Below are 26773 nucleotides of genomic sequence, written 5' to 3'. Positions count from 1 at the left end.
TACATAATCACAAGTGTGATGGATGCTACTGGGAGGAGTGGAGTGGATCTGACGACAAACGGAGAGAAACACTTGTCTGGAGGCATCAGAAAGGATTCTTAAGGTCTGAGGAATGAGCAAGACTGCTTGGGGTAGGGCCCAGGTGGAGAACGTGGCAGAGAAGGGAACACTCAGAACACTTGGAAGAAACCTGGTGGGGGCAAGAGGAGTGTGGAGATCTGTGAGGCTGAGGAGAAGGTGTATCTACCCAGTTGGGCTCTGGAAGCTGGGAACAGAACACTGTGCCTGACTGAAAAGGTAGTAGAAATCACTGGCAAGTTCTAAGCAGTGGAGGGCTCTAGTTAAATCTGAGTTTAAGAAAGATCACTGGAGTTATAGAGAAAGGAGTCAGCAAGAGCCGTGAGCGAAGGGAGAGGCCCCCCATATCTATAAAAGGAGGCAGTTGACAGTGGTATCAGCTGTTGTGGAAGGAAGTAGGTGAGCAGGATTTGGAGGTCAGGTGTGAAGGGGTAGGAGGAGTTAGGAACGGACTAACAGAAGTCTGGTTTGGACAATAGGATGCTTGTATGGGGTGAGTGAGTGCTGGGTGTAGGGGTAGGGGGTACATTCTTGTCCAAAGGCCCCTGATAATACTGTGTGACTTCCTGGAGAGACATTAATAGAAGCCTTTTCAGCCTGGACAATGCAGCCACTACAGACAAATGAAACAATTTAAACCAAGTGTAGCTAAGTGAGCCAGCGTGTTTACTGGGGTTATTGACAAGAATGGGGTGAGCCTTTACTTACTGGAGTCTTGGGCCTCTCAAAAGCAGCGGGACCACGGAAAAGTTCTGCCTCTCCCCAGCTATGAGTGGTGACTCACCAAAGCAGCGTCCTTGGAGCATTGCACACAACCTGCAGGCAGCCTGGCTGTGGTGAGGCTCCTCCCCCTAGCACCTTTTCTTACCTTTATAACCTTTTGGAAGAGGTCTTGTGAGTCTTGATTTTCTAAACTACTTGTGTTTCACTAGCTTCCTGAACTGGGTAAGTTTAGCTTCCTGAATCTTTGGAGTTTCTCTCTCTAACCAAGAAGGAGCGTGTCAGTTGAGAGGAAATGGCCACACAATGGGGACAAGCCTGACAGAATATTCTGTTGTTCCTCTTGCTGGGTTTTAGTGGAAGGGCTACATTTTCCTCATGATTTGCACTTCCTTGGATCTAGTCCCAAAGCCTAGACTAGGGCTCTGCTCTGGGAGGGCTGAGGGATAGGGCCAGGGGAAGATTGAAGCTGGAGTATTCCTGCCAGGAAGCAGGGGACTTGGTGCCAGAGCCTTGTTTCTGTGTGTCTTTGAAGCTGGAACAGAAGCACTGGAGGGACATTAAACCAACATCCTCCATCTATGTGTTTAGACAATGCCGCCTGAGCCAGCAGCCAGACTGCCTGGCAGGAATTGCTTGGGTTGTTCACTGACAGAAATGGGTAGTCAGCAAAAGACAGAACAGTTTTTTTTTTTCCCCTAGCCAGTTTGGCTATAATGTCAGAAGCCCGATCGAGTCACAAACAAGAAACAGGAGGTAGGAGATAGAGCCTTAGCTATAAAAATGGACCCTGGGAGTTTTAAGGAATGGTTCTCAAAACCAGGACACTCAATCATAGACTACCCCCAGTGGCCTGATAAAACTTCACAACAAGCATATCCAGGGAATAGGCTTCATGTGGTATTACAGGGAGAGGAACAGTGTACCATGAAGTATATGAGGCCCAGAGAGAAACACCACCATCTCAAGCCAGGCCATTCTTCATACAGGTCTAGAAAACCTTTCTTGACATCTCCAAGTTGGGCTCAATAATCCCTGTTCCAGACTTTTAAAATGTGAATATTTTTCTTTATCTGCATTGCCCCTGCTTTGTTGTGTTCCTTTGCTCATCTTTGCATGGACTGAGAGTTCCTAGAATTCAAGGGATTTTCTCTTTCTATCTCAAGCTTGGCATGAAGGAAGCTTTTAAAATATAGGGTTGGGAGATGACTAGGTGGATGAAAAGTCAACAAACTGAATTTGAATCAACTGCTACCAAAATCATCAGCAAACCTCTCCTGAGGGGTTATAATAATTGAGGTGGCACGGACAGCCTGGGCAGCACAATGGAATTAGCCCTGGTGGTGTGGGTGCTGATGAGCTGCTCCAGGCTGTGAATGCGGGAGAGCTGGCCCTGCCCTTTGCCAGTTCTTCGGTGAAGTAGGCACAGGAGAGTTGTCTCCTCACCCCCCTCATCCTTCCTCTCATCACCGGAAGTGTAGGAGAGCTGACCCTGGTGGCATGGATGCAGGAGACCCAGTTCTGGGGGTGTGAGAGCAGGAGAGCTGACTGAACTCCTAGCGGTGGCAATGCTGGAGAGCTGGCCTTGGTGGCATTAATGTAGGAGAGCTGGCAGGCTGGACAACTGAGCCACCACCCAGGCCCAGATCCATGGTGTTGAGTTGGCCCACCCCAACTTTTACTCCACCTATGAACTGTTGGAGCACATGAAGGGACTGGATGTGCAGAGCCAAAGCTGCAGGATCTCTGTGGCACAAGGCAACAACGGGGTATCTGAGAGGAATCCTGCTGAGGATCCAGTATTGATAGAGGAGCAAGCCAGAGGCCTCTAACCAGACTAATGACTCATTGTAATGAACATTTGCAAGTAAAGCTGTGTGGGCAAAAGGGTGTACTGTGTGACACACCGTGACACACTGCAGCTTACATAATGAGAGGGTTTTTTTGTTTGTTTGTTTGTTTTTATTTTTATTTTTTGTTTTCTTGTGTGGGAGAGGTTGCAAGGTCAGATATGGAGGGACTGGGAGATAAGTGGGATTGGGGTTTGTGATGTGAAATTCACAAAGAATCAATAAAAAGAAAATAATTGAGGTGGCATCATTAGCAGCTGTGACTTAAGACAACTGTCACTCTCATAACTATGGTTGAATAACCTAACATGTATACACAACGTGTATGCTGTATTTTGTTTATCCTCTCAAATGTCTTTTTAAAGTTGTATAGTTTTGTTTTCTCCACTTACAATTGTTTTTAAAACTATTTTGTAAACAATTTCTTCATACATGCATGCTCATGTATGTGTGTGTATGTGCATATATGTACATATATGTACTGTACACTGAGCATACTCTTTCTATGCCTATGCCCTCTTCTTCCCCGCTCCCTTATTGTGTCTCCTCTGTCTTGTGGACAGTTTTATGTGGACAGAATTCTATGTAACTTTCAGAATCTGGGAACCCCAAATGAAACAGTACATAAAGTGTTTGTTTTTCTAGTAAGCCTAACCTTTTTATTTCCATTTATACAAACCTTATTCAATTTCATTGGTAAATCTACCATGGAATTCAGTGTGCTTTGTACTATTTCAGGCGGCGAGCCTAGCTACCTCCTCAATCTCAGTTCTACTTCAGATAAAAATGTAAACCACAGCAATGAAACTCAATCCAGATGCAAATGGATCTAATGATGTGTGGGCTAGGTCTTCAAAGAAAGCACTGAAAAAGGCTGAGAGCAAGAATCTATGGTTTGGGGCAGGAATTAAAAAAGTAATACTGATTCACAGGAACTCTGCTGAAAAATGCTGCAGACCCTACTCTCTTCCTTCCTGTGGACATCCTCAGCCCTCCCCTCTAGCCTGTACCCATTCCTTTGTGTCAGTTGCCAGTACCTAGAAAGACTTTCTACCCTCCTCCCCCATTCCCCAGTGACCACACTGGATCTACATTCAGGTAGGAGATTTTCACTCTCTTCCTTGTTCTCCACTAAGATCTCTCCAGCCTCATTCCCAGTTCTATAACAGCCTGCTTGCAAATGCGTCTCCTCCTACCCTGCCAACCTCCATTCCCTGGAGACTCAGCCAAACCTTGGTGTGGACACAGCTTCCTCTTTCCTGTGGCCCTCTCAAACCTTCCTCCTAGGCCATCCCTATTCCTATGTGTCAGCCCCCAATACCAACATGCAGAAGTACTCCACAATAAGGTAACCCATGGCCACTACACTAATATCCAGAAAACAAAACAAAAAAAAAAACAAACAAACAAAAAAAAAAAAAAAAAAAAAAAAAAAAAAAAAAAAAAAAAAAAGGAAAGGAACACACACCCAACAAAGACAAGGTAAAATATCAGGATCTAGAATAACCTTAACCATCCTCACCCCAAATGGCTGGACACCAGAGCAAAACTATAAACATCAATAGCCAAGACAACAGCTTCCAATAGAACCTACTAACTCTACTACAGTAGGGGCTGAGAAATGCAATATAACTAAAAGCACAAAACAAGGATGTCAGAATTGCAATTATGAGTATGTTCAAGGACCTGAAAGAGACATTAATGAGTCTATTAGTGAAGTCTGTGAAAATACAGGGAATGGAATTAAATAAGGAGAATGATTTAAGACATGAAAGTAGAAACAGAGTCACTAAAGAAAACTCAAACTGAGATAAAACTAGAAATAAAAAATTTAGAAAGTCAAGTAAAAACTTCTGAAGTAAGTCTCACCAGGTATAAGGCACAGAAGAGATTCTCAGGCACTGAAGGCAAGATAGGAGAAATGGATACCTCATCAGAGAAAATATTAAATTAAAAAAAATCTAGGCACAAAGTATCCAGAAATCTTGGACACTATGAAAAGACCAAATCTATAAATAGTAGGAACTGAGGAAGGAGAAGAAACCTAGATCAAAAGTGCAAAAAAGATTTCCAGCAAAATCATAGAAAAGAAAATAATCCTAACCTTAAGAAGGAGGGTCCTCAGGCTGGAGAGATGGCTCAGTGGTTAAGAGCACTGACTGTTCTTCCAAAGGTCCTGAGTTCAATTCCCAGCAACCACATGGTGGCTCACAACCATCTGTAATGTGATCTGACAACCTCTTCTGGTGTGTCTGAAGACAGCTATAGTGTACTCACATAAAATAAATGAATAAATAAATAAATAAATAAATCTTAAAAAAAAAAAAAAAGAAGGAAGGTCCTCTCTAGAACAAGAAGCATATATAACACCAAATGGACATTACCAGAAAAGAAATTTCCTACAACACATAATAATAAACACACTAAATGTACAGAACAAAGAAAAACTATTAAAAACTGCAAGGGAAAGACACCAAGTAATATATAAAGGCAGGCTATTAGAATAACACCTGATTTTTCAGTGAAGATGCTAAATTAGTACACACATGCAGAAGCACTCCATAATCAGGTAACCCATGGCCACTACACTTTTCTAATAACCAGAGAGGGCAAGAAAAAATAAGGGCAAGAACAAACCCCCAAGAAGACAAGATAAAACATCAACACCTACAATATCCTTAACCATCGTCACCTCAGATGCCTAGACACCAAAGCAAAACCATAAACATCAATAGTCAAGACAATGTGCTTCCAACAGAACCTAATAACTCTACTACTACAGGCCCTGAAGGATGCTAAAGCCTGCAAAGCCATTCCATACAACTGTACCCAGTAAAACATGATCACAACAGAGAAAGAAAAACATTCTATGATAAAATCAAATTTAAGCAGTATGTAGCTAGAATTCCAACTCTAAAAAAGGCACTAGAAAGAAAACCTCAATCTGAAGAGGTAATATACCCCCCCAAAACTCAAGGAATAAATAATACCAGAACAGTAGATCAAAGGAGGGGGGAAATCCCACATCATCACAACAAGTAATAAGATCTGATGCCATTTTCTGCTGTGTCTGAAGACAGCTGCAGTCTTCATATAAATAAAATAAATCTTAAAACAACAGCAACACCAACCCAAACTCATTGGACACGATAAAAGTGGTCCTAAGAAGTAAGTTCATAGCACCAAGTAAATACATTAAAAAAAAAAGGGGGGGCGGGCGGTGGTGGCTCACGCCTTTAATCCCAGCACTTGGGAGGCAGAGGCAGGAGGATTTCTGAGTTCGAGGCCAGCCTGGTCTACAGAGTGAGTTCCAGGACAGCCAGGGCTACACAGAGAAACCCTGTCTTGAAAAACCAAACCAACCAAACAAACAAACAAAAAATTAAAGAGCTCTTATATTAGGAACTTAGTGGTAAACCGGAAAGCTCTGGAAGAGCTATTCTCAACTTGTGGGTCACAATCCCCACAGAGGTTGCATAGCAGATATTTACATTACAATTTCTAACAGTAGCAAACTTATAGTAATGAAATAGCAGTGAAATAATTTTATGGTTGGAGGTCACTACAACATAAGAAATGATATTAAAGGGTCACAGCATTAGGAAGGTTGAGAACCACTGCTCTAGAATAAAAAAACAGAAACATCCCAAAGTTGATAGCAAGAAGTGATCAAACTCAGGTCTGAAATCAATAAACTAGAAACAAACAAAAACACTAAAAGAATCAAAGGAATGAGTTGATCCATTAAGACAGTCAACAAGATTGACAAGCCCTTAGAAAAATTAACTAAAAGATGAAAAGAGATCCAAATTAATGAAATTAGAGATGAAGACACCACAACAGACACCAAGGAAATTAGAGACTCATAAGAACACCTTTAAAAAATCTGTACTCTGCCAAACTGGAAAACTTAAAAGACATGGGTAAATTTCTTGATACATGATATGTATATGATATGATATACATGGTGTCCCTAATTTAAAGATAAATCGATATCAAATAAGCAATTTAAATGGACCCACAAACCTTATTAAAATAGAAGAGAATTAAAACTCTCCCAACCAAAAATAGCCAGAGCCAGATGGATTCAGCACAGAATTCTACCTGACCTTCCCAGAGGACTTAATGCTTGTACTCATTAAATTATTCTACGAAAGAGAAACAGAGGAACTTTGTCCAATTCATTTTATGAGGGCACGATTACCCTGATACGTAAATCACACAAAGACCCAACAAAGAAAGAAAAGTACAGATCAATTTCTCTTATGAACACAGATGCAAAATTTCTCACTAAAATACTTACAAACTAAATCCAAGAACACATCAAAAAGACAACCCACCATAATGGAGTCATCCTTATCCCTGAGATGGAACAATGGTTCAACATATGTAAATCAATGACATAATCCATCATATTAACAAATTATAAGGCAAAAAACGATATGATCAGCTGACTAGATGCAGAAAGGCCTCCGACATAATCCAACATCCCTTCATGATAAAAGTCCTGGAGGGATTAGGGATACAAGAAACATAGTTAAACACATAAAGGGAATTTACAACAAGCCCACAGACAACATCAACCTAGATGGAGAGAAACCAAGCAATTCTAAAACCAGGAACAAGACAAGGATGTCTACTCTCTTCAAGCCTATTATTCAGTGTCATACTAGACATCTTAGCTAGAACAGTAAGACAACTGAAAGGGACCAAGGGTACAAATTAAAAAGGAAGGAGTCAAAATATCTTTATTTGCAGATTATATGGTTGTATACATAAATGACTCTAAAAACTTCACCAGGAATAATTTTATAGAAATTGATTAAAAACCAATTTTCAGCCTTATATAAAGCACAAAATAATCCAGTATAGCTAAAACAATCCTGAACAATAAAAGAACTGCAGGAGGTTTCACCATTCCTGATTTCAAGTTGTACTAAGGACATATCATAATTAAAACAGCATAATATTGACATAAAAAACAGATACATTTGTTGATACAATTGAATTGAAGACCTTGACATAAGTTCATATACATGTAAGCTTAGATTTTTTTTTTCAAAACCTACTTTAATACTGGTTCTTAAATCTTCTAACCTCCTTTCTAGCCCACCACCCACCAGAGGTAGTGGAAAGGAAAGGTTAATAGGGCAAAGGAGGATGTGGACCTGGCTAGAACTGGTTCGATGGGGTGATTCCAATCGTCATTGTCAAGATATCAGCAGTTCAGTTCACACGAATCAGCAGTGGTAGCTCAATCCACTTACAAATACCATTCACAAATTAGCAATGGCCATTCAATCCAGAAGAAACAGCAAGGCTTTTCCAATTGGCCAGAGTCCATGGAAGCAGTAAGAAGCTTCTGGGATATCACAAGAAGTTCTTTGGTGCATTTCTCTCTACAAAGTCATAACAAATGATGATCAACAAAGAAAGCAAGGTGAACCAATGCCACACTGTTGTCCACTGTCTGTTGGGTTATATTTATACACTTTGCAAACATCACATGTTCTCTCAAACATCTGTTCTAGCAAAACATCATCACATGCCCTTTTGTTCAGGCAGCTTCCAGAAAAACACCACGTGTCTATTCTCAGCAAAATATTCTCCCACATGTTTGCTTCAGCAAAAACATCCTCTCATAATACAGTTTCCAGAAAAATATCACATGATACAGCTGAGTCTCCAAAGAAAGCAGAAATTTCTACCTCCCATACCCATGGACACTTGATTTTTGACAAAGAAGCAAGAAATACACACAGGAGAAAGACAGCATCTTTAACAAATGATGCTCAGCAAACTGGATGGCTGTGTGTAGAAGAATGCAAATATACTCACATTTATCACCTGCATAAAACCTACTTCTAGATGAATCACTGACCTCAACATAAAGCTATCTAACCTAAATCTGATAGGTAGAAAAGAAAGTGGGGAGTAGTTTAGAACTCGTCACAGAAAAAGACTTTCTAAGCAGGACACCATTAACACAGATACAAAGATCAACAGATAATAAATGGAAACTTAGAGAACTGAAAAGCTCTATATAACAGAGGACACTATCATTCCACCAAAGCATCAGGATACAGAATGGGGAAAGTTTCTTATCAGTTACACATCTGAGATCAGGTTAATAACTGAAATATATGAAGAACTCAAAAAAGTAGACATCAGAAAAACAAATAACTCAATTTTTAAAAATGGGTACAGAACTAAACAGAGAATTCTTAATAGATGAAATGCAGATGGCTGAGAAACACTTAAAAGAAATTTTCAACTTCCTTAGTCCTCAGGTAAATGCAAATCCAAAGTACATTAAGATTTCATCTTACATCAGTCAGAATGGCCAATATTAATAAAACAAATGACAGCAAGTGCTGGCAAGGATGTAGGGAAAAGGGACCACTTATCCATTGCTGGTAAGAGTGCAAACTTATATAGCCATTATGGAAACCAGTGAGGCATTTCCTCAGAAAGCTGTGGATCCAGCTATATTACTCTTGGGCATACACCTAAAGACTCTGTATCCTACTACAGACATACTTGCTCATCCATGTTCATTGCTGGTATAATCATAATTTATTATATAAATAGCCAGAAATAGTCTACATGTTTGCCAATAAATAAATGATAAAGAAAATGTAGTACATTTTCACAGTGGAATATTATTTCACTGTTAAAAACAAAATCATAAAATTTGCAGGTAAATGGATGGAGTTAGAAAAAAAATCATTCTGAGTGATCTAATCCAGAACTAAACAGACAAATATGGTATGTGCTCTCTTATATGTGAATAGTAGCTCTTAAGCCTTTGATGGGCATGCTACAACCCACATAACCACAGAGGCTATATATAGAGTAGGGAGCTGGGGGGGACTGGGATCTCCACAGAAGGGGAAATAGAATATGTAGTCATGGAGTGACCTGGGAACTAGAATGGGAGGGTTAAAGGCGGAGGGAGAGCAAATAGGGGAGTAACGCCGCAGTACAGGAGGGGCAAGCAGTCCTATGTGCCATTTGAGCATATGGAAACCTATTTCAGTAGAAACTTCTGAAAATATTCACATATATGAAAGAAACCTAAATGATGTCAGCAAATAGTGAGGAGACAATGCCTCAACTAGACATGTTTTGCTGCCCATAGAAGTGTCCAGTGGCAGGAACAAATTACACATACTTGAGTTGTTGACCGAGAAAAGGTGCCATAATATTCCCCAAACAATGCAGGCTACTGTCAAGGCTATATGGTTGTTCTACAAAAACTGATAGCAAGGCCCTATTGCTGTAGAGAACACTTACTTACTTCACTGAGAACGGAGACATTGAGTGCTGCCCACCTAGAATCTTGACCCCCCCCTATTGACTATTGTGCTTGGTTCTGGAAGGTACTCTGTGTACTCAGAGGAGAGAGGTAACCACCACACAGCTACAAAGCATGAGAGCTACATGTGACCCTCATACATGATACACTGGTGCAATAGTGGCACAGACACAATCACTCTCTCTGATTAAATTTAAGGCCTACTCCATGAGATGGAACCCATATGTGAGACACTGCTCCGGTGGCCAAAAACCCAAGACTAAATGGTGCATGGGCCTAGGAGAAAACCAAATAGTATTGTTCTGCTAAAGGAAGACAGTTCCCATCTACTGCAAGAGGAAGCTTCTCTGAAGATGGTTGAGAGAGACACTGACCTATGGCACAGAAGAATGTTTTTAGAGTTTCATTACTAATACAAAAATCCACAACTGGACAATGTGCAGAGAATGAGAAACTTTGGAGCACCCAGTCCTTAATGGGATGTCTTCATCAAATCCATTTCCTGAGTGTTCATGGAAGTATGCAGAAGAGGAGGCTAAAAGATTGTAAGAGCCAGAGCCAGAGGAGAGGGAGGACACAAGGAAGTAGTATCATCTAGACACATACGAACTCACAGAGACTGCGGCAGCGTGCACACATTCAAGCCAGACTGCATCCCAGCATTGAGAAGGGGATCCTTGCTCCCACCCATAACCAAAATATTATTTGTAATTGGTACCCATTGGCAAAGAAAAAAAAAAGCTTTTTTTCAGTGGTGTCTCATTAGATATATACACCACGATAAGGGGTAAGCCCCATACCCAGTGCTAGGTGGCCACCATAAAACAAACTCAATGCTATTTCTATAGACTCCCCCCCCACCCCCCATTGCTTTGTTTGGGCACTTTTTTTTAAAATCTTACTTTTTTTTTTGCTTTTATGTTATAGTTTTTGATTTTGTATTTTTATGATGTATATGTGTATGTGTGTGTATTGTTGTGTGTTGTATGTGTGTTGTGTGCCTGCCTGTATGTGTTTCTTTTCACTTTTTTTGTTGTTCTTACTGTTTTTAATTCTGCTTGGGTTCTTTTGCCTATTTGTTTTGTAAAGAAAGAGAGAAAGGTGTGGAGTTGGGTGGTGGGAAGGTGGGGAGATCTGGGAAGAGATAGGGAAGGGGAAACTGGGATCAGAATATATTGCATAAACTTTAAATAAAAATAAATATATAAAATAAAATAAATAAGATTAATGCATTTAAAGTGATTGTAAAGAAAAATATTGAAAACTAAAGCCAAAAGATGAGGGAGACAGAGGCAGGTGGATCTCTGAGTTCAAGGCCAGCCTGGTCTACAGAGCCAGTTCTAGGATAGCCAGGGCTACACAGAGAAACCCTACCTTGAAAAAGAAAGAAGAATGGAGGGGGAAGGAGAAGGAGGAAAAACCTCTCCAATAGTCCTCATTTCCCACTTATTGATTCCCCAATTGTCAGAGACCTGTCGGGGAGAAGTACTATAGGAGCCAAAGTTGTCTGCATACAAGACTATTTCTGCTGATAAGATATTTGGAATAACACTTGGGTAGTGAGATGGGAAATGGAGAGGTAACAAGACTCATGGACAGATCCTGAGCTGAGAGGCCTGGGCTCTTGTGCCAGCTTCCCTTTGTGCTTTGTGACTTTCAGCAGACCAGTTCTCTATCTCATAGGAGATGAACTTCAAGGTGTCTAAAGTCTCATCCTGTCCTTGAGGCATTATGTTTGAGTCATTAATTCATCTTACTTTCTACATTTTTCCTAATATGTTTATTTTCCACTCCTCCCATAATTTCTGTGTCTGGGATCCCTGAACCCGTTGTCTCTCTTAGCAAGTCTTCTCTTATGGACCAATTACTGGAAGCAGAGCTTCTAATTCCTGAGAGCTTAAACAGTGAGATCATTATTACACCTAATAAGAGTTAACTGGTCCATTTCACACAAATTGTCTTCCTGTGTGGAACTGAAATGTAAAGTACTAAAAACAAGAGGGGTGGACTGGGGGACAGTTGTTCACGGCAGCACTAGTGCACAGGGGGAATATGCCTTGGTCAATGTTGTCTTTTAAAAGCCAGAGTAGTTTCAACGCAGTCACATCATATTTTCCTAAGTATTTCAGTCTTCAACAGTCAGTGATCCCTTGCAATGTTTTTGTTTTATTGTTACTGTGACCAAATACCTGATAAAAAAGACTTAAGGGAAAATGATTGATTTTACTAGTGATTTCAAATGCTTCCATCAATGATGCTGGCTAAGGCAAATATCACCTAAGAATCACAGCTCACATCATGGTAGACAGGAGTGTAGTAGATCACTAAAAGAATGGGCCAGAGTCTAATGGTTCATTAGACACACCCCTAGTGACCTACTTCCTTGAACCGGGTTCTCCACTTTCCATAGTTCTACTCCCTGCCAAACCATTCATTGGAATTCATGATCTAATTGTATCTGAGAAGGTCTGCTTCACCTATCTCCTAGGCATTTCACATTCAAATCAAGTTGAGGTGGGGCCTAGCCTTGAGTCATCTCAAGTATCCACGATGCTTCCTAACTTGGGCTCTGACATCCAACCTCCTTCCATGGTCTCTGATGTCTTCAGGAGGCTGAGCAAGGATGTCTGCTGCGTATAAACTGAACTAGCAGGCATAGCTTCAGCTGAACTTCCTCCTGATAGCTTTATGTCTTAATGAACCAGAAAGCTGGGCATTCACAGAATGTCTTCTTTGCTTTGCATACATATAGAGGGCAGATACCATTTCAAATGCCAGGCCCCTGGTCCTTGGTAAGATGTCAAACAGAGTTGGCAAATACAAGGTGAGGACACAGCAGTTGTTATGCCTAGAGTCTCTATTTCCACTCCTTTTGCAGGGCCAGGGACTCTTTATGGAGAGGCCAGGTCTATCTGGACTTAGGGCTCCTTGGCCTCTAAGGAATGGTTCAGGATGCTTCAGTGGATGCTTGTTCTTCCTCTGCTCATCATGTTTCTGTCACAGTAGGGATTGGAGTGCCTTTGTGTTATTAAGGCAATTCCTTGCTCCTGCACCATTGTTAGACATCAAAAGCTGGTACCTTAAGGAAAATGAGAAGATGAGCAAATGGATTGTTAGAGCATCAGGAAACCCAGGGCCTAACATCTGGAAGGATATGATTGATATGTGCAGCTACCAGAGATACAAGACACAGTGAGAAAGACAGCTGCCTCTGCTTGGAGGAGTTTGGAGAAAGGTTATGTCTCCCACACTGTGGGCTGCAGTCTCTCCACACACTTATCTTGGCAGAGAATGGTAGAGAGAAGAAAGGCAAGGTACTCTCTGAGGCACCATCACCCTGAGGGACTCCAGCAGAAGGTTCTATTAGAGCAGAGGTTCTCAACCTGTGGGTCGAAACCTCTTTGGGGGAGGGGTCAAACAACCCTTTCATAAGGGTTGAACATCAGATATCCTGCATATCATATTATCACATTACAATTCATAACAGCAGCAAAATTACAGTTATGAAGTAGCAACAAAAATAATATTATGGCTGGGGGTTGTCACTATAGCTTGAGGAATTGTTTTAAAGGGTCACACAGCATTAAGAAGAACCACTGTGTTAAGTTGTGGTTTTTTTTTTTCCAGGCTGGAAAATAAAGATTTTAGCCTTTCTTTCTTTAGTCTGAAGTAAACATTAGGGAAAGAGTCTTCCACTCTGGCTCAGTATTTGTATTTTCCACTTTCAACTATGCTGCTACCTCAGTAATTAAGATGGAAGGCCAGCTTCTTCACTCTCAGAAGTTCTAGACTCAGGAGACACAGGCAGTCCTTGCCCTGAGAGATGAAAATGGAGCAAAGCTGGGAAGCCTGGGGAGAGGGTGCGAAACAGATCTCACTCAGTTATGTTGGTAGACAGAAGAGTGCAGATGCATGCTAGGGTTGGGCAAGCATGCTGGGAGCAGAGCCTGGAAAGCAAGGGTTTTCTCAGCCCCAGTTGCTTACTCACATGGGCTAGCATCTGAGATTCACCTCTGCAGACATCTGAGGACAGAACATAGCAAGCAGACAAGCACAGATGCATTTCCTCAGGTTGGGGAATTCTGGGAGTGAACTGAAACTAGTAATGCTAGTTGATGCTTTGAAACACCCCAGAACAATCCATCCTTTCAGGACTGGGTCTCGGAGCTGTTCTAGAAAAGTCTATCAGGAGACCCTAACAAGTCCAGTGCTGGGGACTATTAAGCAAAGGAGCATAGAACTTTAGGACCTGTGATCCTGAGTAGCTTGCAGAAGTCTGGAGAGGAAAGAAACTTTTTCAGGTTGAGCTGGAGGTTTGTATTTAAAGAGAGAGGACTAGGCCAGCTAAGGCGTAGGGGAGATTTCTCTGGCTGCTGGGACTGTTGGTCTTCCTGGCATTTTCTTTACCTGTGTTTCAGGGTCCCTTCCTAGCATGTACTCATTCAGAGTAAAGGGGAAACGCTGTTTCACTCCCAGAATTCCCTGACCTGAGGAACTTCATCTGTGCCTGTCAGTTTGCTATGTTCTGTCCTCAGATGCCTGCAGAGATGCGTCTCAAACGTTACCAAGGAGGACAACCTTCCTTGACCATTTATAGGAAAAAGCTGCCCCTGCCTTCCTTTATTTTGTTTTGTTACCCATAACATTTATCATAATCTAGCACGTTAAACTTTTCACGGACCCCCCCCCCTTGAGTGAAACTTTAAAAGGAAGGAACCAGTGTGTAACCTGTGTGTTTTTTACTATGACACGGTGTCATTATATAGGCTGAGTTCCTGGGTTCTCCTTGAACTTACAATTCTGTTTGTTTTTGTTGTTTGTTTGTTTTGTTGTTGCTGGTGTTGTTTTAAGACAGGCTTTTATTTAAGCCCTGGCTGTCCTGGATCTTCCCAAGAAGACTGGGTTGGCCTTCACTCACTCACAGAGATAAGCCCACCTCCTACTTCCCAAGTGCTGGGATTAAAGGTGTGAGCCATGATGCCCAGCCAATTCTCCATCATTGTCTTCTGAGCTAGCCTTATAGACATGCACCACTATACTCAGATTTATTTATTTATTTATTTATTTATTTATTTATTTATTTATATTCTGACTGGTTTGTGACTGGACCATATCAAGTACCAAAGCAGTATCTGTTGAATGACCAGTTGATGAGTGAATAAACTAAAAACTCCAAGTGCATGTGTTTGTATGGGTGCTTGTCTCCACGTGGGCTGGCATTCTTAATCTCTGGATTAGACATTCCCATCTTAAAATTGTGGTTTTGTCTATGTTTGCAAGTATTTTCTAACAGAAAGAGATCTCTGAGTCCCTATATATTATGCTTTTGAGTATGAACTTATGGTTTGTTTTTTGTTTGTTTGGTTGGTTTTGACCGTGTTTCTGTGTCCTCTAGTTGTGTGAGATTGTGTTTAGCCCACTCAACTTGTCAAGATTTTTGCAGGAACTGTGGCCATCTCATATCAGCAGAGGGCACTAGAGTTGTATGTCATAGTTCCAGACCTGAAGATCAAGCTATCTTGGCCAGGAGCTTTTAGGGACTCAGGAGATCTAGAATCTGAGAAGGAAGCGGTGGAGACCTTCAGATCGGCATAGCTGGAAAGTCGTGCAATTCCTGTGACTTCTCTATTATTTCTCCCACACTCACTCAGCAGCCCAGTGAGCAGAAGGATTTATTTAGGTATTGGGGAAAGAGGTGACTACATTGGGCTCTGGACAGGAGCACCCTCAGAATGCACTTCTACTTCGATTATGCACTTCTTCACCCCAGTGCACCTCAAGTTTCTGAGTGTTTAGAGATCTTTCGGTGGCTGCCTTCTGTGGCAAGCCTTCAGGGATGCACAAGAGAAAGCCACCGAGTTCGTTGGCTTTCTCTCAGGATAGATAGATGTCTGGGATGAACAAAGGAAGAGTTAACTGCGCCTCTTCGTGGCTGCTCCAGACTCCAGGGCTGAGGCGGGCCTCAATGTGGCCGGCTGAAGCCCTCAGAAGGGACTCAGAGACAGAGTCAAGATTTCTCCAGTCTGAGATTTGTCTGCGAGGAGAGCTTCTCCCCCTCCAACATTATCGAGTTAATTGAGAATTCTTAATTTAGGCATCTAGGGTTAGATTTTGGGGTTTGGAATTAAACCGAAAAAGAGATTTTAAAGCTTTTACCCCCTTCCCAAGACGCACACCTCTCCTAACACAGTCACCCAAATTGATGAAGGTTCGCCCTCAGTCCTGGCTGCCACCCCATACCCGGCTCAGTTACACCACTGGGGGCAAAAGTAGGTCTTGCACCAAGCACGGGTGGGCCAGGACCCAGCGGTCCTTGCTCCAGAGCCTGCGACGCCGAGTTCTCCCCACCCCTCCCCACCCCTTGCCTCTGCCCTCAATTCCTTTCTCTTTGCTCTCCTCCCATCTCGGTTCCAGCGAGCGTGTGTGTGTGTGTGTGTGTGTGTGCGCGCGCGTTGGGGGACCAGGGGAGGGCAGTGGAGGGAGGCGCCGTCGGAGGGAGAGCAGACGTCAGGAAGAGAGGGAGGGAGCCGGGGAGGGAAGAGAGGGAGAGAGCGAGAGAGAGCCGCGCGGAGGTTGAGAGAGGCCCTGAGAGATAAAGCCGGAGGGCAGAAATTATTAGGGGGCGCGGGACGAGAGGAGGGGCCAGGGGAGCGGGCCCGCGGCTAGAGCGGCAAGCGAGTGTGCGCCTTGTGTGCAAGGGCGGGAGGGAGGAGAGAGAGCCGGCGGCAGCCCCGATCGCGCCGACTCGGGCCCAGCGGTGGGCAGACAGCATGCAGAGCCTCCTCATCTGGATCTTCACTCTCTTCAACACTTTCTCACAAGGTAAGCCCCAGCCCCGGGCTGGGGAGTCCAGGGAGAGGGCGCGGAGTTACCCAGAGAACACCGAGGAGTTCTTGGTGAAGCGGCCCAACTTGCTTCCTCTGGCTGCGCGGGAGAACAGAGAACTTAGGTCGCAAAAGCCCAGATCCGAGTAGAAAAGGGACCGGAGTGCTCAAAGTCTTTCCTCCAGTTCCTGGCAGTCCTCCCTCCATCCCTCCACCTCCTGGGCCCAGGGCCGGACTACTGGGTCCTGGCCAAGAGAAAGGCTGGGAGGAGATGAGATTTCAGATTTGGGGGTGGAGTGCGTAGAAAGCACAGACGCAGGCTCTCTAAGATGAGGCTGAGGGATCCTGCTACCCTAATCCAGCCTACAGTCACCTTCATCTGAAGTGCGGCTGCATACTGCTTGGGGCTGCCCCTTAAAGGAAGACTGTATTCGGTCCCCCGCCCTGGAGGCTGTGGGTGAGACGCAGAAGTCCAGATACCAGGGTTGTTTGGGTTCGTCAGGAGAAGGGGAGTTGACTGAGCCACGCACTCACTTCGGGTCAGGAAAGTGCAGATTTCTGAGGCTCCTTTGGAACTAGCTGGGCAGAGCTGGAATGAAGAGCGAGAGAGAGAGAGAGAGAGAGAGAGAGAGAGAGAGAGAGAGAGAGAGAGAGAGAGAGAGAGAGAGAGAGAGAGAGAGAGAGAGAGAGAGATTGAGAGAGAGAGATATTCAGGTACACTTGGATGGATGCACGTGAAGGAACCCCAGCCAGGCCTGGGGTCTGCTGGAGAAGGGTCTCGCCTCCTGAGACTGACTCCAAGGAAGAGTTAATATTGTTGAGCCCCTCCCCCGAACTGGAACACAGAAATTGACACACAGATAGCTTCCAACAGAGACATTTGAGACTGACTACTCACCTAAGGAGACATCCCCCACAAACATCCCCCACACGGAGACACACACACACACAAAGACACTGATTGACAGACACCTCTGAAGAAGGAAGATTCTTCTTCTAAGCTGACATACACTTGCCTAGTTATACCCTGGTATCAAACTTAAACTGTACATATATGTCTGCTACATTCAAAGGATATAACATCCACTCACACAGAATTGCTTCCACATACCCCAGCCATGGAGCAAACAAAGAAACTTGGGCAGACATTCTTATAGGCAGGCGCCTACAGAAATGTACAGTCTTCAAAATGGAGGAGGTGGTCTCTCACTGGGGTGGGTGAGTGATTTGGAAAGAGGGAAGCCGCAGAATGGAAAGCGCCTCAGGCATTGGCCAGCTCTCTTCCTCTCCTGAATGGTGTGTGTGTGTGTGTGTGTGTGTGTGTGTGTGTGTGTGTGTGTAGGGGGTGGGGTGTTCCACTGGACCCCTCCTCTCTTTGCTAGCCTTCTCCTCCAGCTCTGAAGGCAAAGCCTGGCTTAGTTTAGAGGTCTTGATTCCCTTTCCTTCCCTGGAGCCCTAGCACCCTCTTAGAACATGAGAAGGTACACATCCCCTGTATGAGAGCAGGAATAGTTAGGGGGAGGGAGAAAAGAAGGCCTGGCCTCAGGTTGGCCACTTGGCAGAAAGTTGGGAAGATAAGTTAAGTTCTGACTTTGTTCAAGCCAGGTTGCTGGATAGGGGGAGGGGAAGATCGTGGTGGGTGAGGGGCAGCTGTGTCAGTTCTGATAGGTGTCAGAAGCAGGCATCTATCTGCCCCTCTCTTGTAACCCTCATATTCCAACCAAATAAAATGAGCTTTAAGAAACAGGAGCAGTTAGCAAACAGGAGAGACATGTAGCTTGAATCCCGACTGACTGGAGGTCAGAAAAAAATGCTTGCCATGTACCTGTCCATCATTGTGGGTGGGTGTGGCTAGGGAAAGGCAACTGAAATCCAGCCTACTTAACTGTATCAGAGGTGAAAGTAAGAACTGCAAAAGAGTGCAGATGTGTGTTTGGGGGGGTGGGGGGGCTGTTGGGGAGGAAAGCAAAGGGAAAGGGAGAGGGGAGTCAGAATAGACACTCAGCAAAGGGTTGGGGAGGAGACCTTTAGGGGCGAAATGGGGACCTGGGGACACTGACAAGCTAAGGCTGAGGCAGGAAGAGAGTACACAGTGGGGTTGGCTGTGAGCTGGAGGCGGAGGGATGGTAGTGGGAAGTGAGGAAGAGGAGAGGTAGTCTGAGGAGCAGCAAAACTGAGAACAGAGAAGGGCTAGGAAGGGGAGATTCGGCTTCACTGAGAAATAAAAACCGTGTTCTAAAGACTTTCGATGGGCTTCATCTATCTTCATTTTTTACTAAATAATTTTCTGTATCTTATCTAAATGAAAACCATTATCTCTCCCCTCCCCCGCTGCCTCGTCCATCTCACCCCAGCTCCCCAGACTGATTGCGCTGAAAATTGAAATATTTATTCATTTTCTAGGAGATTTTTCTCCCTCCCTAGTCTCAGGGAGGAGAAATTGAAAAGGAAGGATTGTAGTTAATCAGAGCAATGTGGGATGACAGGATGGCTCCTGTGGGAGCTGCCTCCTGAGGCTGGTGGCTCTGGCTATAGGAGGAAAATCTCATCCTCTGGCACCCCCTCACCCCAAGCTCCTCCTGTCTGTTCTGCCTTTGCTCCAAGGAGACTAAGGGGTAAAACAAAGAGGCCCAAGGGCCTCCTATGTTTCCAGCGTTTAGCTCCCTGTGCACAGTTAGATCCTGGCAGAGAACAGCGAGCCGGGATTCCACAGCTCTGTTCTGCACACATATGCATGCCACACACTCTGAATGTCCTACTTCTGCCCAAAGCTGGGTATTGAGCTGGGGTAGATGTGGGGGGGGGGGGGGGGCAGAAACCAAGCTATCAGATCTCCCTTGACTTTTATTGGACTCCATCTTCAGCTCTCTACTGGAACGCAAAGGGAGACATGAAGCATGTACTGGGTGTCACAGGCACGCATCCGCAACACCCAGGCAGGGCAGGAAGGAGGTGGCATCCAGTTCTTCCAACCTTTGCTCCTTATTACCACTGGGTGGCTGCTGGTCTCCATACCCCCCCATCCCCTTTGCCTTTCTAGTGGGGTCTGATGATGAAGCTGCCGCCTTACCCAGTGCTTGCAGAGAACTGCATTTTGAGGAAGCCTCCTTCGAGATCCCTTGGGACTCAGTCTTCACTTCTCTCTTATGCTTCAGTATGGGCACAGTGCTATGCATATAGTCAATGCCCCTTAATATCCAACTGATGAGTGATCTTCACTGCAGAAGGGAGAGAGAGCATAGCAAATGGTGATGACATCACAGTCTCAGTCTGGTATGCTTGAAATCCTAGTATTCAAGAGGCTGAGGCTGTGAGTTCAAGGCCACTTTGGACTACATATACCAAGTTTCAGACCAGTCAAGGTGAAGTCTAAGTCCCCAGTAAATAAATATATAGATGAATAAATAAATAGACAAAATCAGAGACTTACATCCAGCTCCTCCACGTTATAGGTTATAAGGTGGTTATAGGCTCTGGGGGTGCCTCAGTTTGCTTATATGTAAAGTGGGGATTGTGATTATGTGTGTGTGTGTGTGTTTTAATCCATGGATTATTAACATTAATCTAAGAAAAGTGCATGGGTGTTTTCTTGCACAGACATGTTTGGTGACTGTGTTAGGAGTGTGTCTGAGCACATGTGGACAGATGTTGAGAAGGCTGCCCCCTCTTATCTTTCTGCTTATGGTTCTCTTTGCTTTCCAGTTCCATGCCCTCTGCTTCAGTCAGCCAGTGCTTTGCCTCTCTCATAGAGAGAACCTGGGGGTGGGGGTGGGGGTAGATCTACCTAAAAGACACACAATTCAGCTTTCTCCCTGGTTGGTGCCCTCAGAAATGTCTGCAGGAGAGACCTGAGGGGAGGACAAAGAGGAAAAGTTTGAGCTTTTGTGTGAAATGAGAAGGTGGGGTGTTTCAGTGTGAGAACTAACACAGATCATTTAGCGAGCTCTCATGTTAATGACTTTAAATGCATATTAACTTAAGCTGTACAACAGTCCCCTGAGATAGGCTGGGTAATTAATTCCTTTTTTCCTAGATGAGAAACTGAGGTTCAGCTATATAAGGTAGGCAGTGATAGAAACCAGCTGATTCAAAACCTACACTATTCTCCTTCACCAGAGACCTCTCAGCTAGCAGGGACTGACACAAGTCTGGGTCAGGATCTCTTCCCCCACTCCCACCTCTGGTCCATGGTAGAGTCGGAGGGGAGAAAAAGATTGTTAAGGTAATAATAGCATTTAAACATTTAAAAACAGTCTTTTATTTTGAGATTCTGCCTTATAGTTTTGGGTTACTCTTTCTTTATGATTCTGCTGGTTATTTCTTTAAAAGGCTTTACTTGCCAAACAGGATTTATACCCTTGTTTGTTTCTTAGATAAAACCTAGCCTTTCTAATCCATGGATTTATACATGGGAGCTTTCCCCCTGTTCCCCTCCAAGCTGACTCTGTAGTGTTGTAGGATCATGCAAGGGCTGAGTGTGGGGAGAGCCTGTGCCTCTCACCCTTAGCCTCCAAACCAGCCGTAGAGGCTGAGAACTTAGGTGTCTTGTTCAGCTCACCTGGAAGGGGCTCAGCTTTGCCATTCAGCCAGTTCCCTAGGGATCTGCCTGGCCTCAGGTCCTGAAAGGGATCATGGGAGGTCAGCAACATACCAAGGTATCAGCATTACCTTTCTCTGAGTTCCTGCTGTGTGCTTTTCAAAATTGATGTTCCTGCCATTTCATAGATAAGAAAACCAAAATTGAGAGGTTAAACAACTCGCTGAGGGCCATCTCCAGAGTGTTAACACCCTGATCCAAGCCCTTTTATGTCTCCACAAAACTTATCTGTGTTGGCAACCTCTATTAGATGGGAGGAGAACCTAGGCCTGCTGTCTTGTTCCATGCAACAGTCCTCTGAGATTGGCTGCATAATTATCTGTAGTTTTGCAGCTAGGAATGCTAGGCCACCCTTAGTTACCCTGGGTTTGATATCATCATACAGCAGTGGGAGCAAAATATTAATACCTGTCAAAAAAGAGGTTTGCATTGCCCCAGTCTCTTTCCTCTTATGTTTTCAGGTGTGTTTCCTCTTATGTTTGTGTGTTTGGGGGGGGGGTGGTGGAGGTGGGGAATAGGGTGGAGGGTTGTGTGATGGAATCAAGCCCAGGGCTAGGCAAGTGCTTCACCAATGAGCTATAAGCCTAGCCCCCCACTCCTTCCTGTCTTCCCTGTCTGTCTTCTAGCTTTGTAACTATGTAATGCTTTCAGATTTTAGTAGCTGTCACATGTGCCATAACATTTGATAGATTATCATGTGATATAGGCAGGATCATTGTTATTTTTCCATTTAGTAGAGGAGAAAATGGAGTTCCAGAGAAGTTAGATGGCTTGTGAAAGGCTGCGAGCTGAGATGGGGGAAGTGGCTGGGAAGGAGGTACATTCCTTAATCTCCCCAGCTTCTGGGCCATGTTCCCCTCTGAAGGCAGGGAAGCTACTCTGTGAGCATCTGACAGAGCTGCACCCTCCTGCCTTCCGTTTGCTCTCCAGCTCTTCCCAGGGCTCCAGGCCAGTCAATCTGGCAGTCTCTCAGAGGAGGTTTTGACCTGGAAAAGGCTGGGGGTTTTGGTGGAGGAGGAGAAAGAGGTTGCTGTGTTCTTGATCTTGAAATGTGAGACCAGGGAGTAGACACTCCTAGGAGCCTAGCTGCAGAATGGCTCTCAGAGTGGAGAAGGAAGCCATGCATGCCTGGGGAAGGGCTACTCTGTGTTTAGCATGGAATAGTAATATTAGGTGTTATTCCATTTTATAGATGGACAAGCAGAGGCCTAAATAAATTAAACACATTGTCCAATAGGGCACAGCCTGTGGCAGAGTCAGAATGAGAAACAGACAGTGATGTGAGGATAGTCCCAGAAAGACACTCCTGAAGGCTGTGGGCATTGGCCTTTTTAGTAATGTTGACACATGCAAGACTATAGGTGTGGTCCCATGTTACATGAGCATACACTGCTCTGCTCCAGGCACATCTGGACAGAAACATCTGTAGCTGTCCTGGCCCTTCCCTTCACCACAGCAAGGTTGGTGTGGAAGCGTTTCTAGTCCATCATTTTTCTTGGCGGCTGCAGCAGCCCTCCTGACTCTTGGAGAGCACTATTCTCCTTGTGTTGCGTGTTCTGTATCACATGTGTACGCTGCCAGGCTGGGAAAGCTGGAGCTCTTGAGTTCCCTGCTCCCTGACTCTGGCCTCTCTGCATCTTTCATCCCTAGCTCTCTTCAACTTTCCATCCTTGATTTTCAGACAGTGTGAACTTGATTGAGTTCTTACGGCACCCAGGATGAAAGCTTCTGCAGCTCCTAGGTGCCTCTGAAGATCATTTTTCTTTCTATTCTACTCTCCCTCTGTCTATCAGCTTCTCCCATGTGGAAGGGGCTCCCAGTTTCTCCTTCCTACACATTTAATTTCTTCAGCAACTTTTATTAACCTCGCTCCTCTCTGGGGACTGCAGTGCTCATCTGTCTCTGCCCTTCTCAAACCCATTCGACAAAATTGGGATGGTATTGAAATAAATGGACCCTGCAACCAGCCACCCTCTTCAAGATGGAGGCTCTTAAATCTGGGCTAGAAATCTCTAGCAAATGCCATTAGTTTTTCAGGAGATAATACTGCTACCTCTGGGTCTGAGCCCTGGGAAGGTGCTGTCAGAATCTCCCAGAATGCCATGGGGCCTACGTTTTGAATCAGAGAAGGGATAGCAGAATTCTGAGTCTCATGTAGCACTCAAGGCCCAGCGGGGCTATTTCAGGAAGCTATTCTACGTGTGTTATCTCTTTCCCCAGCTCCCTAACTTGGCTTAAGAATAATAAATTCTTCTTTAGTACAGGATTGCTTGTTCTCTCTGACCTGCATTTCCTTCTGAGGCAATCTGAGGCGTATATCCTAACTGGAGGCTGTGGAGAAAATGCAGAATTAGTTCTTTCCCTCACCAGAAATGTTCAGTCATGCATGGCTTAATGATCAGAACTGTATAGCCATGTATGGAATAATGGTGGCAAGGCCTTCAGAGAGATGTATCAGTAGGTGCTTTCCTCAGCTGGGTCAACATCACAACATGGATTTGTACCTAGTACGAGTCTATTGTTAGGTGACGGAATCTTGTGCTTCCTTAGGTGTAGGTCTTTTCTCACTGGCCCCAAGCATCATCATGGGACCGGTATGAAGCCTAGTGGTTGAGCACATGCTAATGTGCAAGCCCCCCCTGAGCTCAACCTTCAGCACTACGAACAGAACCATACTGTGAGAGAGCACTGCAAGATGAGTAGGATACTATCTCTACTCCTAAAGGTCTTTATCTTTTATGTGAAATTATTCAATGCCATTGGCCTCAGTTTCTTCTTCCACAAAATGGGAACAACTTTTAAAAAAAAACTAGTATAATTATTTGGAAAATGGGTACACATTATGTGGAATAATTAAAAATTACAATATGTAGTTCCTTCTTTCCAAGAAACTAAAACCCCCAAACACACACACACTCACTGACTGACTGACTCTCTCTCTCTCCTGACTCTCTCTCTCTCTCTCTCTCTCTCTCTCTCTCTCTCTCTCTCTCTCTGTGTGTGTGTGTGTGTGTGTGTGTAGGTTGATATTAAGGGGCTGTTGTAGTAGTATGAAGGCCAGAGCTGGAGCATTCAGCAGAGAGGAGTTTGCTATGGGCGACAGTGATCAGGATAGCTCCCTGGGAGAAGTGGTCTTCGAGTTAGAGATGGATATGTATGTAGCAGGCAGAGAAAGAACACCCACAGACCCAGCTTCCCTAGTCAAGGTGTGTGGCTGTCAGACAGGCAGATGCAGTAAGACTTTGGAGTGAGATTGAGGGAATGAAGAATTTAGTCTGGGAAGAGGCAGATATGCTGAGATGAGCTCCAGCTGAGATGCTGTCAAAGACCTGAGGCTTAGATGGTTCAAAGACAGACCTGAAGCTAGCTAATTCTGGGTTTTCTTCTTTTCTTTCTTTTCTTTTCTTTTCTTTCTTTCTTTCTTTGTTTTTTTTTTTTTTTTTGTTGTTGTTGTTGTTATTGTTTTTGTTGTGTGGTTGGTTGTTTTGTTTTTTTGAGACAGGGTTTCTCTGTAGCTAGACTGGGCTGGTCTCAAACTCACAGATCTGCCTGCCTCTGCCTCCAGAGTGGTGGGATTAAAGGCAGGTGCCACCACTGCTGACTGCTTCATTCTTTTGATACATCTCGCCTTGTAGCTCAGGTAGGCTGCAGACTCTAAAAGCATCCACCTCTGCCTCTTTTTGTCTTGGGTCTTCTGATTTTTAAACAAAGAGTGTGTAGAAAACAAGTCATGGTCTTTATCTCTCTCTGTCAGATCTTCCCTCCTCTAAACTCCTAACCTGGTAGAGCTGTTGTGTAGATTTGTAGCCCCTATGGTAAAATAAAAAGTAATAAAATAAAATGTGCAAATGAAATAAAGATCAATTTGGCTAGGTGAAAGTGAACAGAAACCATTATGAGAGTGTCATTGAAGTCCCCAATCTGTGACCTGAGTTTGGAGACTGGGAATTGGGGGTGCTCTCTGAGAGTCCTCTGGCATATGATAAGGCTCCCTGGAAGCAGGGTTCAGCAGAGAGAAGGCAGTGAGAAGGGCCTCCTTACCTGGAGTTGAGTGAATCAGAGCCATTTGTCCTTGTCCACTCTGAGCCTGGGCATAGTCTATACTATCCAGAGTTGAGAGAAACACCAGGTTTAGACTTTCATGGTCAGTCTCAGACTATGTCTGCAGCCCTAGCTTTCCTTACTTAGGGGTAGAGCTTCTTAGAATTTCTTAGGGCCTCAGCAAGGAGGTGAGCTGTAGGATTTCAGTGGGAACCTCCTCAGAGGGGCCCTGGCAAGGAGAGGGAGGAAAGAAGCACTAGCTGGTGTGTGTGTGTGTGTGTGTGTGTGTGTGTGTGTGTGTGTGTGTGTGGTGATCCTAGGCCTGGGGATTAAAAGGTGAGATTTAGTCCTCATCCTTGAGGCACTCTGAGCCTGCCGTGGGAGGTGCATCTATAAACACAGACAGTCCTGTAAAGCAGAGGTTGCAAGAGAAATATGTGAAAAATGTTTGGGAGTCTGACTTTCCTGGTGGATGCTTGAAGCGGGGAGTCCATGGGAGGAAATGGCTGTACCGCTCGCCGTGCCTGCAGCTGTGCTGGAGTGCTGGGCAGCAAGATGTCCTGGCTCTGGATAGTCTTTGTGCCCCTGCTCCAGATGGAAGGAGCCAAGGAATCCCCGGGACTGAGTCTTCCTTCTGCCTGAGGATTTTGATTTGTAAGAACAAAGGCAGTTTACGGGAAAACACCCTTTCCCCAAGTCTCCCAACCTCTTGTGTCCACTCTCCTCTCCCCAGCCCCCGCTCCTGCCCAGCAGAGCTGATTTCTAAATTAACTTTCTCCTAATCAGCTCGACTGAGGTTTATTATTATCCCCCCTCCCCGAATTCTCCATTCACAGCCTGGGGCCCCGCATGCTCCATTACCCAACATTGCCCCGCCATGAGGTCCTTTTAACTGTTTCATCCCATTCTGTTCATTTAACTGGGAGCTTATTATAGGGAAGGAAGAGATGGCCAGAGAGACTGAAAACAGAATAGAGCAGGAGAAGGCATTTTCTAAGCATGGAAACCCCAGGGCTGGGCATGCTGGCTGCTCTTAGCAAAAATGGAAGTTTTTTTCATCTTCATTTTTAAGCAACTGAGGACTTGCTGCCTAGACCATGGGATTCCTTTGCTATGATCTCCAGCCCCAGGATCTCACCCACTGCTCTGTGACTTTGTCCTAGCTCTACTCCCAACTCCTTCAGGAAATCTGCCAGCTTGACTGCCTTGTGGGATAGGGGTCTCCAGAGTCCCCACAAAGGCCCTGCCTTCCACATTCACTGGGGCTATGCTGACAGAAATGAGCAACACTCAGTGTAGTGTCAGTGCCGGTGCCTACTTTGTGGATGATGCTGGCCTGATGCTT

At 44.5% G+C, this 26773-nt stretch overlaps 1 protein-coding gene across 5 annotated transcripts in view; it reads left to right on the top strand.

The window, feature by feature from the left end:
• Positions 1-16496: 16496 nt before the first annotated feature.
• The window catches only part of Kirrel1 (kirre like nephrin family adhesion molecule 1), a 91834-nt gene continuing 81557 nt past the window's right edge, over positions 16497-26773 (top strand). For 3 of the 5 annotated variants that reach the window (XM_076932621.1, XM_076932620.1, XM_034499739.2), the window contains exon 1: positions 16497-16788. The gene's annotated coding sequence lies outside the window, so the exon portion shown is untranslated. The remainder of the gene's footprint in view (positions 16789-26773) is intronic. The other 2 variants (XM_076932622.1, XM_034499741.2) reach the window with 1 other exon arrangement.

This window comes from Arvicanthis niloticus, chromosome 4, assembly GCF_011762505.2.
Source record: "Arvicanthis niloticus isolate mArvNil1 chromosome 4, mArvNil1.pat.X, whole genome shotgun sequence".
In the NCBI taxonomy this organism is placed as follows: domain Eukaryota; kingdom Metazoa; phylum Chordata; class Mammalia; order Rodentia; family Muridae; genus Arvicanthis; species Arvicanthis niloticus.
This window is presented reverse-complemented; position numbering and strand designations above follow the sequence as displayed.